This window comes from Capra hircus, chromosome 19 (assembly GCF_001704415.2).
Source record: "Capra hircus breed San Clemente chromosome 19, ASM170441v1, whole genome shotgun sequence".
In the NCBI taxonomy this organism is placed as follows: Eukaryota; Metazoa; Chordata; class Mammalia; order Artiodactyla; family Bovidae; genus Capra; species Capra hircus.
The window spans coordinates 38,302,317-38,323,467 of record NC_030826.1 but is presented as its reverse complement, the minus strand read 5'-3'; the positions used below and the strand labels follow the sequence as shown (position 1 = coordinate 38,323,467).

The following is a 21,151-nucleotide window of genomic DNA, read 5'->3' as shown; positions in this document are numbered from 1 at the left end:
GCTTCAGCATCAGTCCTTCCAATGAATATTCAGGGTTGATTTCCTTTAGGATTGATTGCTTTGACCTCCTTGCAGTCCAAGGGACTTTCAAGAGTCTTATCCAGAACCACAACTCGAAAGCATCAGTTCATCAGCGCCTAGCCTTCTTTATGATCCAATTCTCACATCCATAACTCTGGAAAAACCATGTCTCTGACTATATGAACCTGTACTTATAATTTACATGAATGCCTTTGTGAATGTGTGTGGTTATGGCTATGTCTTTATATGTTATTTTATGAGAGTTGATAATGGCAACACTTCTAAATAGCGGGATATAAAAGTAACTGCTGGGCTTAAGATGTGAAACTACACTAAACACTAGTCTAGTCTTTTCTCAGACTTAGCAAAGCTCAGCCTGTTTGAGTTACTTATATGTAGATTACCAATGGTTTCTCCAAGTGGGGAAACGGGACACAGGAAATGCATCAAGAAATATCTAAAAAAGTATAACTGCCTGTGCTCATATTCTTGTATGACAAGTGTCCTTCTGTGATGAAAGAGAAATTGTGGCACGGATATATGGTTGAATCACGTCCAAACACACACACCAGTGTGATCATTTACTACACTGATTCAGTTTTCCCACAGTTCAGTCGTGCTCTTTAGAGCCTCCACTGAGAGTTTAAATTCTGATATTAGATTTGTTTCCCTTTTTAATTTTGTGTTATCTATCTTCCTCTTATCCTTGGATAAAAAGTCTCTCCTACCAGATTTCTTTTACTTAATTGACGATGCTGATAATTCCCTGGAATTTTCTTTTGGACCTTGAAATGGCAAGATAATTGAGTGAGGCAACTTACTAATTAGGATTATTAGCTACAAATAAGTTAAATGAGTAGATGAACAATAAAGGTTTGGGGGAAAAAATAGGTATGTGTCTTTAGATTATACTCCTTCTTTATGCAGACTCTAACCACAGCCCCTTCCCTTCAGGGGTAAGACCCTGAAGGCCATGTTTATATAGCGTGATCCTGCCTTCCCATCATAGCTGGTTGGAAGAGGAATTGATGCATGAAGGAACTGGAGTTGAGAATTGCTAGTTACTTTGGAGTACAGCTTGATTTAGATTGTGTAGACTGCAACGCAGCCAATTATATGAAAATACAAAGAGTGCAGTTCGTAGATACAGGAGCAAAAGATGTGCAAAGAGATACAGAAATAAAGGATGAGAGAGGGAGTGAGAGCAAGAGCAAGGTGACAGTGAGAAAGAATTTCCTTGTTCCAGTTCCTTGCAAGGTCCTCTTGAACTTCCTCTCTGTCCTCTGAGCCACATCCATGTGCTAACAACAATTTCCTTTTAGTTTCCAGCAGGATTCTGGGCCTAAGAGAACATTGATTAAGACATCCCTCCCTAGTCATAACATGCAAATTGTATCATTGTGAGTAAGAGGATGAAAAAGATGTTTCACATTCTGTTTTCATAGTGGGAGGTTGTGTATCCAGTTCATCCCAAAGCGATATCAACAGGATCAGGAAACAAGATGAAAAAATGTGGGGGTGGGTTAGAATGAGGGGGCAGAGACCACATCCTCATTTACCCCTGTGGAAATTATTTGCTGGTCCCTCAGAAAGTTGACACCCTCTTGCCTAGGACTTGTGAAGTATTGAGGTACAGGTTCCATATGAGCAGCAAAAACTTGTGAAGCATAGCTAATAGCCAATTCCTGATCATGGAGTTAAAGGTGAGAGCCAGCAATGAAAACTTTTAGCTTGTTGAGGACCCCAACCATAAGCTGAAGTGTAGAGTCATACCCAAGGTCTGCCTGCTCCTCTTGTTCAATACCAGCCAGAGAAACCTAGCGCCGCAGTTCAGTGAAAAAGCAGTGGGCGTACATTTCGGATGGATGCTGTGACTTTGGAGGAACAGCAGGTTGCCTTTTAAAAAGGAAGACTGTGAGATTCATCTGGATGGGAATCAAGCCTGTGGAACTGACAGCAGGTTGGCAGGGATCAAGGGCACTCTCCAAGGTGGCCCTTGAATATCACCAGGGCCAAGGAGTTTTCTTGGATGCTATATTCTGTAACAGCTTTATTCTTTAAAAATGTTATATTATGAAAAATTCAAACATACAACAAATGCTTCAGATTCTACCATTATTGATATTTTCCCATATTTTTTCCATCTTTCCTTTTCATATGTGTTTAAAATTATGAATATTAGGATATTTCACCTCCAAATATTTCAGTTGGCATCTCTTAAAAACAAGAACACTCTCTTACATAACCAGATGCCATTATCACACTGACAAAATAAACAATAATTCCTAATAAGTTCCCATACTAAGTCCTTGTCCCCAAAATGTATTTCATGATTGATTTGCCTGCACTGCTCCCAGAATCAACATCTTTCATTTGATTGCATTCCTCTTAAAAATGTTTTAATATGGAAGAGTTCCCCCACTTTTTCTTTCATGTTGTTGACTCTCTAAGAAGCCAGATCAGCTGTTCTGTAGAGCAGTATCCCATCTTCTGGATCTGACCAGTTGATTCTCATGGTATCATTTAACTTGTTCTTCTTTCTCCTTCATTTCATGCAAATATATATTTGTATATACTACAGTAGAATATAGTATAATATATAACACAGTTACATATATGGAGAGAGAGAGAGTCTATCCCATTAGAACGCAGTCTGCTTGTCCAGCTAGAACTTTTTGACCAACTTTGAAAATGAAATTTAGGCACAGTCTGGGGTCATATCTTCGATGATTGCTGTTGTTCAGCCTCTCAGTCACGTCTGACTCTTTGTGACCCCATGGACTGCAGCACGCCAGGCTTCCCTGTCCTTCACTGTCTCCCAGAGTTTGGTCAAACTCATATCCATTGAGTTAGTGATGCCATCCAACCATCTCATCCTCTGTTGTCCTCTTCTCCTCCTGCCCTCCATATTTCCTATCATCAGGGTCTTTTCCAATGAGTTGGTTCTTCGCATCAGGTGGCCAAAGTATTGGAGCTTCAGCTTCAGCATCAACCCTTCCAATGAATATTCAGGACTGATTTCCTTTAGGATGGACTGGTTTGATCTCCTTGCAGTCCAAGGGATTCTCAAGAGTTTTCTCCAGCACCACAGTTCGAAGGCATCAATTATTCAGCACTCAGCCTTTTTGATTGTCCAGATCCCACATCCATATATGACCACTGGGAAAACCATAGCTTTGACTATATGGACCTTTGTCACCAAAATAATGTCTCTGCTTCTTAATATGCTGTCAAGGTTGGTCATGGCTTTTCTTCCAAGGAGTCAGTGTCTTTTAATTTCATGGCTGCAGTCACTGTTCACAGTGATTTTGGAGCCCAAGAAAATAAAGTTTGTCACTGTTTCCATTGTTTCCCCATCTATTTTCCAAGAAGTGATAGGACCAAATGCCATGATCTTAGTTTTTTCAATGTTGTTTTAAGCCAGCTTTTTCACTCTCTTCTTTCACCTTCATCAAGAAGCTCTTTAATTCCTTTTCACTTTCTGCCATATCTGAGGTTATTGATATTTCTCCCAGCAATCTTGATTCCAGCTTGTGCTTCATCCAGCCCAGCATTTCACATGATGTACTCTGCATGTAAGTTAAATAAGCAAGGTGTCAGTAAACAGCACTGATGTACTCCTTTCCCAATTTTGAACCAGTCCATTGTTCCATGTCTGGTTCTGTTGCTTCTTGACCAGAATACAGGTTTTTCAGCCAATAGATAAGATGGTCTAGTACTCCCATCTCTTTAAGAATTTTCCACAGATTGGGATGTGCCCTCTAATCATGCCCAGTGGTGGGCCACCTACTCACCCTAAAATTAGAGGTCTCCAAAGGAGAAGAAATATGTTGTTTTCTTTGAACCACTGAAGTTCGAGATCTCTGTTACAGCAGCTTAACCTGTCCTAATCAATACATGCTCCACTGAGTTATCAGGGGAAATACATGCATAAAAGATAGCATTCATTATCATAGAACCATTTGTTGACTAGTCCTTTAGTTCATCATTTATTTGCAATGCTGTTCTTACCATATATCACACTCAAAGGTATACATGGGTATCTTTCTGGATATTTTCTTTTTAAAAATTCATCTATTTGCCCATTACAATTAATAACCTCAGATATGCAAATGACACCACACTTATGGCAGAAAGCGAACTAAAGAGCCTCTTGAAAGTGAGAGAGGAGCGTGAAATAGTTGGCTTAAAACTCAACATTCAGGAAACTAAGATCATGGCATCTGGTCCCATCAGTTCAGTTCAGTTCAGTTGCTCAGTCGTGTCTGACTCTTTGCGACCCCATGAACCACAGCACTGTGGTTCCCATCACTTCATGGCAAACAGATGTGGAAACAATGGAAACAGTGACAGAATTTATTTTGGGGGGCTCCAAAATCACTGCAGATGGTGTCTGCAGCCGTGAAATTAAAGACGTTTGCTCCTTGGAAGAAAGGTTACGACCAATCCAGACAACACATTAAAAAGCAGAGACATTACTTTGCCAACAAAGATCCATCTAGTCAAAGCTTTGATTTTTCCAGTATGGATGGATGTATGGATGTGAGAGTTGGACTATAAAGAAAGCTGAGCGCCAAAGAATTGATGCTTTTGAACTGTTGTGCTGGAGAACACTCTTGAGAGTCCCTTGGACTGCAAGGAGATCCAACCAGTCCATCCTAGAGGAAATCAGTCCTGAATCATTGGAAGGACTGATGCTGAAGCTGAAACTCCAGTACTTTGGTGACCTGATGCGAAGAACTGACTCATTTGAAAAGACCCTGATGCTGGGAATGATTGAAGGCGAGAGGAGAAGGGGTTGACAGAAGATGAGATGGTTGGACGGCATCACCGACTCAACGGACATGAGTTTGAGTAAGCTCTGGGAGTTGGTGATGGACAGGGAAGCCTGACGTAGTGCAGTCCATGGGGTCGCAAAGAGTCGGACACGACTGAGTGAGTGAACTGATTCAATAACACACTGTAAATGACATTTTACTTTGAGATAATTGTAGATTCATATGCAGTTGTACCTGGAAGAGGGCATGGCAACCTACTCCAGTGTTCTTGCCTGGAGAATCCCCATGCACAGAGGAGCCCAGTGGGCTACACAGTCCATGGGATCACAAAGAGTTGGACATATATTTGTAATTGTTATCAAATGTTTTATCAGTATATAGTTTCCTTCTTTGTCTCTTGTAACTTTTAACAAAAATTTAAATTCTACTTTGTCTGACAATAGTATAGACACTACAGCTCTCTTCTGGTTACTGTTTGCATGGACTTATCTTTTTCATCCTTTCACCTCAACCTCTTCATTGTCCTTCTATCTAAAATTAATCTCTTGAGGATGAGCAAATAGATAGATCGTATTTTTTTTCACTCTGTCTGCCAATCTCTGTTGTGTAATTGGTGTATTTAGATCATTTAGACCATGTTTTCTTTTCTATAAATTTCTCTCTCAAGCACTGCTCTATCTCATGAATTTTGATATGTCTTTTCATTTTCATTTAGTTCAGTGCATTTTAGGAACTTCCTTTGAGATTTCCTCTTTGATTCATGGATTATTTAGACATATGTTATTTAGTTTCCAAGTGTTTGGAGATTTTCTTGTTTTCTTTCTGTTATTGATTTCACTGTGGTTTAGAACATATTCTACGTGATTTCGATTCTTAAAAAAAAAATTGACTTTGTTTTATGACCCAGGATGTGGTCTCTCTTAGTACACATTTTGTGGGCACTTGAAAAGAATATGTATCCTGCTGTTGTTGAGTAGAGTGCTCTATAAATGTCAATTAGATCCTGTTGGTAGAGGGTATACTTAAGTTCTTCTGTATACTTGGTTTTCTGTCTAGTTGTTTTATCAGTTGTAGATAAAGTGATGTTGAAGTAGCCAATTTAATCATGGATTTGTCTATTTCTTCTTTCAGTTATATAATTTTATTTCCTTCATCCACTTTTCTGCCAGTTTTATTGAGATGTAATCGACACAAAGCACTGTATAAGTTTAAGGTGCGCAGCATAATAATCTGACTTAACATACATCATGAAATGATTACCACAATAAGTGTAATGAAGTATCTGTCACCTCATATAAATATCAAATTAAAGAAGTAGGAAAAAACAGTTTTTCTTTGTGATAAGAACTCTTAGGATTTTACATTCTTAGCAACTTTCATATATAGCATCCATCTATGGGTTATGTTTATCATGACACCAGTTACATAGCTAGTCATTATTTGTCTTATGACTGAAAGTTTGTAACTTTTGACCATTCATCCAATTCCCCCTCCCCCACATCCCACTTCTGCTAATCACAAATCTGATCTCTTTTTGTATGAGCTTGATTGTCTTTGAAGTATAATTGACCTACAACACTGTGTTAGTTCCTGGTATACAACATAGTGATTTGCCGTTTCTATACATTTCAAAATGATCACCACAGTTAAGTCTCGTTACCATCTGTCACCATCCAAAGATATGACATAGTTATTAACTCTATTGGCCACATTGTGCATTTCATACCCATGACTCATTATTCTACAGCTAGAAGTTTGTGCCTCTTAATCTCCCTCACCTATCTCTCTCCTTCCCCTCCCCACCTCCACTCTCGGGCAGCCATCTGTTTGTTCTCCGTAGCCATGACTCTGCTTCTGTTTGCTGCTGTTTGTTCATTTGTTTTGCTTTGTAGATTCCACATATAAGTGAAATCATGCAGCGTTTGCCTTTCTCTATCTGCTTATTTCACTTAGAATAATACCTCTTTAGACCCATCCAAATTGGCACAAATGACAAGATTTCATTTTTTTATGCCTAGGTAATATCCCATTGTACATGGATACCATGTCTTCACTATCCATTCATCTATTGATAGGCAGTTAGGTTGCTTCCGCATCGTGGTTATTATAAATAATGCTGCAACGAACATAGAGATGCATATATCTTTTCAAATTAATATTTTTACATTCAGTTTTTGATTCATTCTGTTTTTTTATTCAGCTCTGTTCTTTGGTGCACACACATTTCCAGTAGCTATGTTTTGTGATGGATTGACCCTTTTATGTCTGCTTGGTAGTTTTCTTTGCTTTGATGTTACTGTAGCCACACCTGTTTTCTTTTGATGTTTTCATGATGTATCTTTCTTCATCCTTTTATTTTCAGCCCGTCAACAGCATTATATTTGGTGAATTTCTTATAGACAGCATATGCAGTTGACACTTGAACAATGCAGCTTGAACTGTGTGGGTCCACTTACTTGTGGATTTTTTTCAATAAATACTTATAATTAACTGAATCAATGGATGTGGAACTGCAGATATGGAGGGCTTACTATGGGACTTGAACATTCATGAATTTTGGTATTGATAGCACGTCCTGAAACCAATCCCCCACGTTGTTCAACAGTCAGTCTAGTTAGCTCATATTTTTTCATTCACTCTGCCGAACTGTCTTCTACTTGGTGTATTTATACCAGGGGTTCTAACTCCCAGGCCACTGGTCTGTGGCCCCTTAGGAACTGGGTCTCACAGTAGGAAGTGAGTGGTTGTCTTCCACAAAGCTGGTCCCTGGTGCCAAAAAGGTTGGGGACCACTGACTTATATCATTCACATTTAATGTAATAACTGATATGTTATGGATTAAATCTGCCATTTTTTCACTTGTTTTGGTTTTAGGATTGTTTTCTCTGTATTTCATTTCTTTGCTTTCTTTCTCTTGTCTCCCTGTAAGTTACTTGAACATATTTTAGAATTTTATATTGATTCGTCTGTACCTTTTTAAAATATATCTCTTTGTATATTTTGGTAGTTGCTAGTTATTGCACTATACATTATATATATCTAGTCACAATCCACTAGTGTTGTCATTTTGCCAGTTAAAATGAAAAACAGAAAACTTACCACCCTTGGTCCCTTTACCTTCCCCATATTTAGTATAATTGTCTTAGATATCTCCTCCAGGTACATTTAGTACCACATTAGACAGAGTTACAATTTTTGCTTCAAGCATCAAACATAATTCAGAAAAGCCAAGAGAAGAAGGAAAGTTTGCTGAATGCACTCATAAATTTTAAATTTATTTATTTATTTATATTTTGGCTGTCCCGTGTCTTTGCTGCTGCACCGGTTTTCCTCTAGTTGCGGCAAGCAGGTGCACCTCTCTGGTTGCAGTGTGGGGACTTGTCATTGCGGTGGCTTCTTGTTGCAGAGGACAGGCTCTAGAGTGCACAGGCTTCTGTAGTTCTCGGTAGTTGTGGCTCCCAGGCTCTAGAGCACAGGTTCAGTAGCTGTGGCCCACGGGCTTAGTTGCCCCGAGGCATGTGGAATCTTCCAAGATCAGGATCAAACCTGTGTTTTCTGCAATGGCAGGCTGATTCTTTACCACTAAGCCATCAGGGTAGCCCAAACTTACTTATATTTTTGTTTTACATGTTCTTTATTTTCTGATGCTCCAAAATTCCTTTTTTTTTTAAATTTTCGTTAATATTTAGAGAATTTTCTTCTGTCTTTTTTTTTTAAAGGGTAAGTCTGCTGGTAACAAATTCTGTTAGTTTTTCTTCATCAGAGAGTGTCTTGATTTCCTCCTCATTCCTGAAGGACATTTTTGCTAAATGTAGGATTCTGGGCTGACACTGCTTTTCTTTCAGCACTTGGAAAACATGCCACTTCTTTCTGGACTCCGTGGTTCTTGATGAGAAATCCACTGCCGTTCAAGTTGTTTTTCCCTTGTAGGAAAGATGTCATTTCTCTCTCACTGGTTTCAAGACGTTGTTTTGTTCTAGTTTTCAGAAGTTTGACTGTGAAGTACCTTGGTGCTGATTTCTTTGAGTTTTCCTATTTGGAGTTCATTCAGCTTCTTGAATCTGTAGGTTTATGTATTTTGCCAAGTTTGAGACATTTTCAGCTGTCATTTCTTTGTGTACTTTTAAAATCCTACCTTCTTTCTCCTTTCTTTGAGACTCTGATGACAGGAGTGTTAGAGATCTTTTATTATAGTCCCTCCAGTCCTTGAGACTCGATTCATTTCTATTTTGTCTGTTTTCTCTCTGTGGTAGTTATTTTTCAATCTTCTAGTTCACTTGTTTTCCCCTCTTATTCCTTCTATTTTGCTGTTGAATGCATCAGCCAAGTTTTAATATTTCCACTATCACATTTCTCAATTTTATTGGCTCTTCATGTCTCCTATTTCTTTGCTGAAACTCTGTTTCTTCGCTGAGGCTTCCTATTTATTTTGTTTGTTTCGAGCATGTTTATTGAAGCATTTTTAAACTCCTGGCAGCTTTACAATCATGGTCATATAGCATTAACATACCTGTTGTCCATGTCGGCATGATTTCCTTTTTTTTCATTCAGTTTGAGAACTTCTCGATCTTGAAAGTGACTTTTTCCTGAACCCTTTTTCCTTTTTCCTGTAGCCTTTGAGTATTATGTTATGATACTCTGGATCTTATTTAAACCTCCTGTTTTAGCTAACATTCTCTGACACTGCTCCAACAATAAGTGTTGACACCCCCTCCTTACTGCCAGGTGGAAGTGGAAGTCCAGATTCTTCACGTCGTCTCCACTGACGCTGAGGAGTAGGAGACCGCCCTCAGTGGCAATGAAAGTCCTGACCCCTTATTTAGCCTGTCCTTGACCTCAGTAGGTGAGTGGGGGAAAGAGTCAGTTGTCTCCTTACAGTCTGGCAAGCCTGGGTCTTGACTCCTCACTTGGTCTTTGCATGTACGGAGATTAGGTCAGTTTCTGTTGTTGTTCATTTGGGGGAATATTTTGGTAGTGTTTGGCTGCAGTAAAGTGGTTATTGTTCAAATTATGTCTATATTGCTAAGCTGTCCTTTTCCTGATCCTTTAGCTAGAGAGAGTAGATTTCCATAGGGTTTGCTTATTATTTTGTGGCCTGTTGGTGTTTCCAGATTGCTGGCTCAAGACCCAGTCTGGGATATATGGAGCAAAAAGGAAACCCACAGAACTCACCTCTGTGTATTTTTCAGGTCACAAGGTGCCTATGACGGTCTACCTTCTTCTCTCCACTTTTCAGAGTTTTCTTATGTTGTTTTATGTAAAAGATCCAGGGTTTTCAGTTTCGCTTAGCAGTAGGAAGAGGGGGAAATATGTCCACTACATTTCCTTGGAAACTGAACCATCCCCAAGAATATACTTTTTTTTTTGGCTGTGCTGGGTCTTCGTTGGGGCACATGGGGCTCTTTGTTGCAGCGTGGGCTTTCTCTAGTTGCCGCCAGCAGGGGCTATACACTGGTTGTGGTACACCGGCTTCTCGTTGAGCTGGCTTCTTTTATTGCGGAGCACCCATGTCCCCTGAATTGACAGGCAGATCTTAACCACTGGACCACCAGGCAAGTCCCCCCAAAAAGACATGTCTAATTACTGTAGTTTTATATTATGTTTTGATTTGATAGCAACACCTCCTTCATTAGTTTTCTCTTTAAAGAGTTGTCTTGGTTATACTCATGCTTTTATCTTCCTGATTAACTTTAGAATCAGTGCTTTCAATTCCCTTTTTAATAATCCCACTGGGATTTTTGATTGGAATTATATAAAATTATAGATTAATTGAAGATGGTATCCACTGCATTCGAATATTAACTTGTTGCATCTGAGATCAAAATCTATTTTTGCTCATGCTCTATTTTATGTTCTTCACTGAGGATCCATAGTTTTCTTGAACACTTTTCATTAAATGGATCCGTACAGTTACAGGTGCTTTTAAAGTTGTAAATGAGATGTTATTAACTAGCAAGTTCAACCGGTAAATGTGAGTGCCTGTAGAAGCATTGTTTTCTACTCAATCTTTTTATAAATTTTTTTCAGTGTTTTTCTTTTTCTCTTCTAAACATCCCCTTCCCCATTTCTTCTGGTAACAGATACTGGAGTGCATATATAATCCAGTACAAGTTGATCATAGCATCTTACACTCCTGGATGAAAGGTGTACACATGACCCAAGATAAACCAATCAAACCCCTTCCTGGTATTTTTTATGGTTGTCCTTGACAGGAAGGAGGTTTGCTTCTTTTCTGATCATGGAGTTGTCAAGTACAATCCTGGATGCCATGGGTGGCCAATGTTTTCTAATTTGCTTAGAGAAAGCCACCCTAACTTGGAAGACAATGAAGCTGAAACAGAACATGAAAGGGAGAGAAAGTATTTCTCAACTGAGAAAGAGAGAGCAGTATTCCATCCCCGTTTATAATATACCCCTGCCCTTCCCATCCCATGAGCCAAAAGCCCTCTCTTCATTAAATTGCTTTGAGTGAGGTTGCTTTACATACAACTAAAAGAATCTTGACCATGAAGAACTGGTACAAGAAGTGGGGTGTTGTATGACACAGAATTAAAAATGTGGACCTGGCCAAGAGGTGTGGAAAGCAGTAATAAACCATTCTTTCTAATCTCATTATCCTCATGGAAATGGATCAGCTTATCTAACCATCTCCTGTTATATTTTAGGGCTCAGACTATGTGCCCAATGCTGTGGGAATTATTGGAGATTTCATTAAAAATAATATTTTTATTAGATACTGAATGTGATGACTACTAGTGACCTTCATGTGGTGCTGTGTGAGTGCTAAGTTGCTTCAGTCGTGTCCCACTGTTTGTAGCCCCGTGGACTGTAGCCCACCAGGCTCCTCTGTCCATGGAATTCTTCAGGCAAGAATACTGGAGTGGGTTTCCATGCCCTGCTCCAGGGGATCTTCCCAACCCAGGGATCGAACCCCCATCGCCTGCATTGCAGGCAGATTCTTTACTGCTGAGCCACCAGGGAAGCCCTCAGATGGTGCTACAAGATGCCAAAAATCTTTCTTCTAAACTGGACCATCAGAGGAGGTTGTATAATTAAGATTTGTTAATACAGATCTAACCAATGATCTAAGTCCAATCATCTAACATCACTTAGAGACAGTTGTGAGCCACCTATAACTGTGAAAGTGGAATTGTATTTTCAGTGGTAAAGTTAAGAGTGCTCAGAAGAAACAATCCATTGTAACCATAACCTAATTTTTTTTCTTCATCTTTTTATTCTGTTTCCTCAGTGTTGGATGACTCCCCTCATAGTCCCAACAGCTCTCATGGCTGACAGCAGCTCCTGGGGCTACAAGCTTCCTTGTTTAATATCATCAAGAAAGAACACATCCATGTCCCAGCATTTTCAGCAAGAGTCCTCTGATTAGTTCTGATTGGGCTACCCATCTACGTGAGCAATCATTTTGGTGAGAGAGATGGGGACATACTTATGGCACCTGCCTAGACTTAGAGGTAGGAAACAACCCCGGATTAAATCTCTTGGCTGAGAATGAGAAGGGGAAAGCTAGTTCCCTCAAAGGAGTTTCAAGATCTCAGTCACAAAAAGGATGCTGGGCTGTGAACCCCAGATGACCATATGCCAAGGAAGACTCTTGACCTAAGGCCTAGATGGATAGTCAGAGCCCCCAAGCCTGTTGCTAAGAGACGAGCCACAAGAAGTGGGTTCAGAAACAGGTTTCATGACTGGGCAAGATATCTGACATTGGTTACTTGCACATGGCATCCCTAGGAACTGAACTGGCAGACAGCCAACTAGGATTTCCGGGAGTTATGTCACTAGAGAAATCCCAAGCCTGGCAAACAGAGGCCTCTGACTGCTTGACCCTGGGATAATTCCAACTCTGTCAGCAAGAAGTGGAGCACTTGAGCAAGACACCTCCAGAGAGGGGAATGCTCTTTACACTCCTCTCAGGTCTGGCCATGGAGGACAGTGGGCAAGATAATCCAGGCAGTGGACAAAATCAGGGGTGATCAGACTTGCGAAGAGAAACCCTATTTCACTGGCAGGAAAATAAGACCTCGCAGATCCTTCTGCCTGTGGCATTTTCCAGACTGAAGACCGCCGTCTGTTATTCCCCCCTATTGTTTTAAAAAATGCACACTAAAAGATTTTTTTTAACAAAAATAATAAGTGCTCACTTTTATAACACCACATAATATAGTAAGTTATAAAGAACGTGAAAAGTGAAAGTTAATCACTCAGTCGTGTTCTTGACTCTTTGCAACCACTTGGACTGTAGCCCACCCGGCTCCTCTGTCCATGGGATTCTCCAAGCAAGAATACTGGAGTGGATAGCCATTTCCTTCTCCAGGAGATCTTCCCCACTCAGGGATCTAACCTAGGTCTCCTGCACTATGGGCAGATTCTTTTCCATCTGAGCCACCAGGGAAGTCCCCAGTAAGTTATAAAGTGAAATTTAATCTGTCCCCAGACCCTCCTCCTTTGGGAGTGCCTACTCCCTGAGGTTTATGTCGTTAAGAGTCAGGTCTGTATCCTTCAGCTATTTCCCTGTGCACATCTACACTGTACCTAGAGAGAAAAATTGAAAACTTAAAGTCTTCCTCCATCGATCCTGAGGCCTATTCCCCAGAAGTAATCATGTTACACCATTTCTCCTTTTATCCTTCCTGATGGTTCTTCCACGGTGCCAGAAAATATGCTAATATCTCTGCGTTTAATTCATCAAGTTTAAACAGTATCTCCTGACTCCCTGCAATGAAAGGTGATGAATTTAGTTTGCTTTCACTGTTTCCTGTCTTTCCCTGATCCTTACCAGTCACCTATTTATTTACTCCTCCTATTACTTATTTTTAGGGCTTTAAATAATACATTTAAACATCTATTTCCTGACTTCTCTTTGAATTGTTGTCTGTACAAAAATGATTTCACTTTATTCTCACACTTGATTGATATGCTGGCTGTAATTCAACATCAGTCTGAATCAGGTTTAGTGCTGTAAATAAGAGACCTAAAATAGCAGTGTTTCAAACAAGTTGAAGTTTTTTTTTTTTTCCTCATGTAAAAGCCAGCAGGGGACTAGGCTCCTCCCAGTTTTCTGGCACACATTTGATGTGGTTGTTGTTCTCATGGTCCAAGATAATGGCTTCTTATTGGCTTTCCAGGCAGCAGGATGGATAGAGGAAGGAGAGGAGGAGGAAGGAAGGCACGGCTGAAATTCACTCACATGGCCAAACAGCATCAAGGGAGCCTGGAAACATAAACTGGATTCTGGGTGACTCTGTGTACAGCTAAACACCGAAGGTTCTGTCATGAAGGGAGAGTGGGGGGCAGACGCTGGAGACAACTAGCAGTCTAGCCATGCCCCCCCCTGCAGGATTTGCCCTAGCTTCTCCTTGCACGGGGGCTTGCTGAGGAGATGTCTGTTAACAATCTAGTTTTCATTCCTTTGCAGGTAATCTGTTCTTTCCCCTTGAAAGTTTCCAGTGAGAGAGAATTGCATCTGCAGAGGCCTTGGGACCTGAGAGCACAAATCATGTTCTCACCATGTGCCGCTGACCTGCTTGTCCTTTTCTCAGACATTTTCCTTCTTGCTTCCTCTGTGTCCACCCACTCAGCCAGCGTGGGTGTTCACAGCTTTCCTCTCACTCTCCCTGAGTGACAGCATCCTCCCGTGGCTTTTGCTACCACCCACTGGGATGAATTCCAAATTTATATCCACAACATAAGCCTTTTTCTCAACCTCTAGATCCAAAACAACACACTCATCTCCTGGTCTCTCCACCCGACCGGCTCACAGGCCACCAGATTCTTCATTGCCGCTTCCCTTTCTGCCCTTTGCTAATTTCTTGTTCATCTTTCCTATTTCAGTTGAGGGGCAACTTTTGGAGGCATGTGCTTTCTAGTTTATTTCTGTCTGTGTTGGGTGCTCCTCTCTTGGGTTCTCAAAGTGTCTGGTGAGTCCCTGTATCTCCTCATTATCGTGATAATTTCCAACCCTCAAACCCTTATCTGAATGGGAGTTATTTGATGGCAGAGACAAGACCTTATCTCTGAATTCCCAGCAGCTAGAGTCTTTGGCAGACAAAAATGGAAATGACTTTTTTTTCCCAGTCTGGATTATCTCCTCCTGATAACAGAATCCCCTTTTCTTTGGAAAACCTCCTCCTTTATTCCATGTGGTCCTGAGGAGCTGTGAGTGGGGGTGCTTCCTCTAGAGAGGTGAACATGTGACCCAGCCCAGGTTAATTACAGTCTCAGCAACAGTGATTAGACCAATGGGTGTTACTGACTGAGCAGGACCAATGACACCCTCCCTTGGGGTTAATATACAGACACAGGAAGGAGGTCCTCTCCATTTTGGGAGTGCTGCTTGAGATAACACAGGCATGGGGCTCTGGGTGGTCACCTTCCCTCCGTGAGAAGGGGTCTCTGCTGAGCAGAGCCAAGCAGAGATGGAGACGAGCCACAGGCGGGCAGGATGGGGCTCTGATGGCTTCCTTCTCCTCTTTAGGCTCTCACGGTGCCATCCCCAGTCATGTGAACCAACAAATCTTTTTGTTTAAGGTGGTTTGAGTGGGTCTCTACCACTTGAACCAAAAGAGTTCTGACTAATAAAGAACTTCATAAAAGTTTAATGAAAACATTAATAAACCAGTGGACCAGTGCCTCTCTCGCCCACAGGCTCCCTCTGAGCATGGCGAGTTGCCTCCTCATCTATGCTCTTTGGCAAGGTCAATACCACCCCCTGCCTGCATTTATGATGCCGGTTCTAAACTCCTCAGCCTGGCAAGTGATCTGACCCCAGCTTCCCGGGCAGGCTCCTGTCTTCCTCCGAGACAGGCTCTGTGCCAGCCAGACAAATGTTCACAGTCCTGCACTTGCTCTGCTGCTTTCAGCTGCTGCGTCTTTGCCTGAGCCTCTGAGCCTCAGCCTGGAATGCTGCCCTCCCCATGAATCCCAATGCACCCTCCGAGACCAGTCTCAAGTGGCACCTCCTTCAAATCCTTCCCGCCCCTCCCCCAAGCAGAGTCCAGCCCTCTTTGCTGCAGCAGTCGCCTCCACCGTCCACCTGTCACACTGAATTGCAGTTTACTCACCCATCCTTCCTCTACTAGACAGAGCTCCTAAAGGGGAGTGAGCTGCACTTTATCCACCTCCGTGCCCCCATCACCCATCACCCACAGCACATTGTCAAGTAACACGTGATGAGTGAGTAGAGGTCTTAGGAAGAAGGTTTATTTCCTTCTCTGTTCAATGACAGAGAGGGAGTTCCTCTGACCCCATACACCTCCAGGTTTCAGAAGAGCGGTGGGTCTTGTGATCTCTTCCTGGGACCCTCTCCATGCCAAAAGGGTAGGGAGTGGGAAGCCAGTGTGAGTGCCATCTGACTGGCCTGTGTCTACACTGGCTTCTGGTTCAGGACCATGTTGCCCTGGAGAACTCTGACTCTCCCTGAGTTTTGCAGAACTTTGAGTAGCCTGTCTCCTCCCTCACTGTCCACTTTGCAGAACCAACAAGGTCAGAGAAGGAAGGTTCTTGGGAATCTCCTGGCCCTCCATTCACGGAGCAGGACACGATCTGTGAGAGGTGTCGGGTGAGCTTTGGGGGAGTCAGAGGAGCCTGGGGACATTCTTTACTTTGCAGCACACACATCCACTGTCTGTGCCTGAGTCACTGGGTGAGGCTTCCCAAACGATGAGAGACAGCATGGTGGAGTCTGGAATTCAGAGTTGCTGGGTGACTTTAGGCAAGTTACTCAACTTCTCTATGCCACAATTTCTTCATCTGTAAAAGAAAAATTAGTACTTACTTCATGAGTAAGCTTCGAGGGATATGAGTTGATATTTGTAAAGCATATAGTAAGTGCTATGTAAACACTTGTTTAGACTATATTAGGGTTTCATGTCTTGAAGTCCAATCATAGGATTCTAGAACCCTTTTTGCCCTTAATAGAGAGACCACCCCCCCTACCCCCCCAAATGGTCTGTGAGTGCATAGGCTAGAGGGTAGACATGGCCATGAAACTATTCAATATTTGGAGAATGGAAAAGATCTAGTGAATTTCCTCAAGTATCCACAAGAGGGCACCCAATTTCCTGAAAGAGCCCACTCCATATGGAGAGCCTGACGGGGACTTACTGCCTTCACAGGCCATAGTGAAGGAAGGTTCTGCCCAGTGGTGATAAAGGACTCACAGAATCATCTCCAAACTCAGGCTGTGTGCATCTCAATACACAGCACCTCTTGCTCCTCAGAGACCCAGATATCCTCCACCTTTAGCGCTGTCCCTGAACCTGCTACCCTGAAGTCTGGATATTTGGGAAAGGGAGTGTCTGGTGCCTGGATCCACTGCTTGTCTCATCCCCACCCCCACCCCCGGAAGTCAGACCCCTCCACTAACTTCACCCACCAGGCCCTCAAAATGGTCCATAGCCTTATGCCATCACAGGCCCCTCACTCACCCCACCACCTGCCCCAGCTAACTGAGCTTGGCAGGAGTGTGGGCTGGGTCATGTGAGTCCAGCTCTGGTCCTCACAGTCCCTGGTTTTCCAGAGATGGCATAAGTGGAGGGATTGTGAGGTGGTGAGACCAGAGACTTTCTTTGGCCTGGCGCTGGCTGAGACAGTGAGGGTTGGGATGGGGAGCTTGGGTCCAGGGTCTGATTCAGCAGAGAACTCAGGACCCAGTGGGACGGCATTGCTCTTGCATCCCTCTGGTAAAGGGTAGAAAAGGTGGGATGTAGGGAAGGGAAGTCCCACAGACTCACCCTCTCCACCTCTCTTCCTCCGAACAGTTCAGGCCCAGGGCCACCTTTCCTGCAGCCACCTCTGAGGGGATGCAGCCTTCGGGTGCCCAGTCAGGGCAAAATCACTTCCAGCCCCTCCCTGCTTCACAACAAAGGAAGCCAGGGGGAGAGGAAATGACGCTGGCTTTACAGGAAAACTGGGTTCTATGCCTGACACCGTCATCGACTGCTGTCGCCTCTCCGGGTCTGCGTTTCCTCATCTGTAAGGTGGGGATAAGTGTGCCACACAGCTCAGGCGATGGGAGACTGTGGCAGACTGGCTCCTGAAGATGTAGCTCGATCTTGGAAGGCTGGAAGGAATAGGGATCCTGACAACCGCAGGCGGGAACCCGAAACACTTCCTAAAATTCCCTAACAGCTGAAACAGAGCAGGTGGTGACCTGGGGTCTCTCTCAAAAATGAGGTCCTTCACCATCAGTCCGAGAGGGAACACAGCATCCCTGTGTCTGTTAGCCTGACCCCCCTCCCCAATTAAGGAGCCTCAGGCTGTGAGGAGCTTTTGACCCACCTGCATCAGACACTCCAGGCTTAAAGGAGCCAGAAAGTCCTGGAAGGGCAGCACATCCTAGGCGGATAAAAATGAAGGTTAAGGGGGCAGAAATGGGCACCAGGCATCACCTTCACTTTCACCTTCTTCTTCACCTGTGGCACAGACGCGGGGTGGCCGGGGTGGGAGGAGGCCCCGACGCCTGTGGACACCCAGCTTCTCATGAGCACTGGTGGCAGGGCTGCGCTGCTCAGCTTGGCCGCTCGGGTGTAGCTGGGGCCATGGCCGCGGGGCGGAGCCCGAGGACGGGAGACGCCCGAACGCATGGCCCTGGCAGGGCAGGAGGGAGCGGAGCTCCGAGTCCTCGGTCGCCTCTGCGCTTCCCTGGGGGCTGCGGGGTTCTGGGCGCGGAGGATCGCGGGTCCCCGGGGCCCAACACGCTCACTGGGCGCTGCGGGACCCGGGACCGCGCCTCGGCAGGCGGCGCTCCCCCTGCAGAGAGGGCAGGCTACCAAGCAGATGCGGAGGCTGCAGGATGACGAAAAGGCACCTGGGTCCTGTGAATTAAAGGTGTACATTTGTATACTGTGGGGGACCAGCAGCTCACACAATTCTCTCACCTGCTTTTGAAAATATAATAAACCATTTTGAGGAAAAGGCACATTTACTGTAATATGACAACTAATCAAATCACAATAGGAAAGAAAGTAGAACCCGGGAAGATGAGTGCCTGTCCCTGCCTCCCTCTGTCCCCAGGCCTGCTCTGTGGTCACATGATATAAGCCTGGTGATTCCCTACGAGGGTTTGGAGGACAGACCCCTAAAGCTGGGGCGCTGGAGGGGAGACCCCAGAGCAGGCTGGTGCAGACGGAAGCCATCATCCCAGTGCCATTACCATCTGAGATTCCAGGAGGACAGGGACCCTGAGGGCCTGGGGAAAGACTGGACTCTTTCGTGGAGCCTGGAGCAAAGACTTTCAGGCCAAGCAAGCTGAAGGGTCCTGCCCAGACATGGCCACCACTGACCTAGCCACTCTGTCAGGCTGAACTGCTCTCCTCACACCCTCCCCTAGGAGTCTGAGGGCCCAAAAGGCTTCCTCCAACCTCCTCAGGCAGTAAGACACTCTTCTGTCTCCTCAAAGCTGAGGAAATTTCCAGGAACTGACCAGCAAAGCAGAGAAACCACAGGACGTGGTGAGTGTGGACAAAGTGAGATCACAGGTCACTTAAGATGACTCAATACTTCGAGTGAGAGAGCGTGTTAGGAGGGCCCCCTGGGAAGGCTGCACCAGTGAAGGGGACCCCTAGGCTACCCAAGCCTTAACCATCCTCAGGGTCTGTGGCAAGGACAGGGGATGAGAGCAGACACCCGTGGGTCAGCCAGTGTCGCCCAGACCTATGTGTTTTGGGGCTCTGAATGGTGGGCCCCTTTCAGACTGGCAAATCTGGGCTTCTGTCATGCTTTGGGTATGGCTGTGTGTGTAAGGAATGCCCATCCTCCCCCTCCCCCGTGGCATTCAGGAGAGCAGCCTCCCTCAGGCCTTTGGAAAGGTTGAGCACTCGCCTTGCAAGGTCTCAGCATTTTCAGCCCCTTGGGCCTCCAACCCTGTGTCAGCTCTAACCTGCCCTTCAAGGCAAAAATCCTTTAAGGAAGCCTCCACCGAGGATTATTATCCACCATGTTCCAGGTGCCCTGGCCTGGCCTGGCTCAGGAGAGAGCTTCAGTAAGACCTGAGTTCACTCCCTGGTTGGGAAGATCCCCTGGAGGAGGAAATGACAACCCACTCCAGTATTCTTGCCTGTAGAATCCCATGGGTAGAGGAACCTGGTGGGTTACAGGCCATGGGGACATGACTAAGCAACTAAGCAACTAAGCATGATGGTGCTTGTAGAGATGTGAATTTTTCACTCTGCACACTGATGGTAATAAGTGCAATGACATGGGCTCCCTCCTGCTCTTGTGATCTGAGGGAGGAGTTGACATCCTCCCTAGGACAGGCCCCCACTCAGTCATGGGCAGGTAAATAAGCAGATGACTGCACATCTCAGCTCACTGTTCCTAAAGTACTTAGTTCCATCTTATGTACCTGAAGTTAGACTTTAGTCAAGGATTTGAGGGGTGTTCATCTTGCCTAGTAAATCCCATGGACGGAGGAGCCTGGAAGGCTGCAGTCCATGGGGTTGCTAAGAGTCGGACATGACTGAGTGACTTCACTTTCACTTTTCCCTTTCGTGCATTGGAGAAGGAAATGGCAACCCACTCCAGTGTTCTTTCCTGGAGAATCCCAGGGACGAGGGAGCCTGGTGAGCTGCTGGGGTCGCACAGAGTCAGGACTGAAGTGACTTAGCAGCAGCAGCAGCAGCAGCAGCAGTATTATCATAACAATTATGTTCCTTTTCCCTAATTTGTTTGATTGTTCTTGCTTTTACAATGAATGAATGTATTTTTTTCTTACAATAATTTATTTTCTTAAAAAAATTTTTTTAATGATGTTTTGGTTATGTGATCTGCTGTGCCCCGTCTCTACAAATATATACCTTACGTATGTTCATCTTTCAATGCATACGGAAAAATCTTGAACCTTTACTACAAAAATGTGAGCAGGGACTTCCTTGGTGGTCCAGTGGCTGACTTCCTGCTCCCAACGTAGGGGGACTGGGTTCCATCCCTGGTCAAGAAACTGGATCCCCCACATGCTGCAACTAAGGGTTCTCATGCTGCAACTAAGACTTCCTGTGGCCAAATAAATAAATACTTTCTTAAAAATGTGAACAGTGTCATGTCTGAGGAGTTACAGTGAGAGCAGATCTTCAGTGTCTTCTTTTGTACCCTTTAGGATTGCTTACATATTTTATAAGTACTTCTTTAAGAGTTAAAATAAATTTGAGAAAAAGTATTCATAATATTTCACTCAATGATCCTAAAATAATAAGCCTCTGTTGGCACAGATTCATGTGTAAGGATGTTGGCTGCAGCATAATTTAGAGAATATTTAGAAACTAAGAACCTAATCTTCCATCAATAAAGAACTGGCTAAATAAGTTGTCATCTAGTTTTTCAATGGCAACCCACTCCAG

General features: G+C 43.8%; 1 long non-coding RNA gene across 1 annotated transcript; it reads right to left on the bottom strand.

Moving 5' to 3' along the window:
* LOC106503239 lies at positions 16,066–18,389 on the bottom strand. Its single transcript, XR_001296862.2, has 3 exons — positions 18,230–18,389; positions 18,096–18,152; positions 16,066–16,565 (listed from the first exon to the last, which is right to left on the bottom strand). It is a non-coding gene; the product is annotated as an uncharacterized LOC106503239 (long non-coding RNA).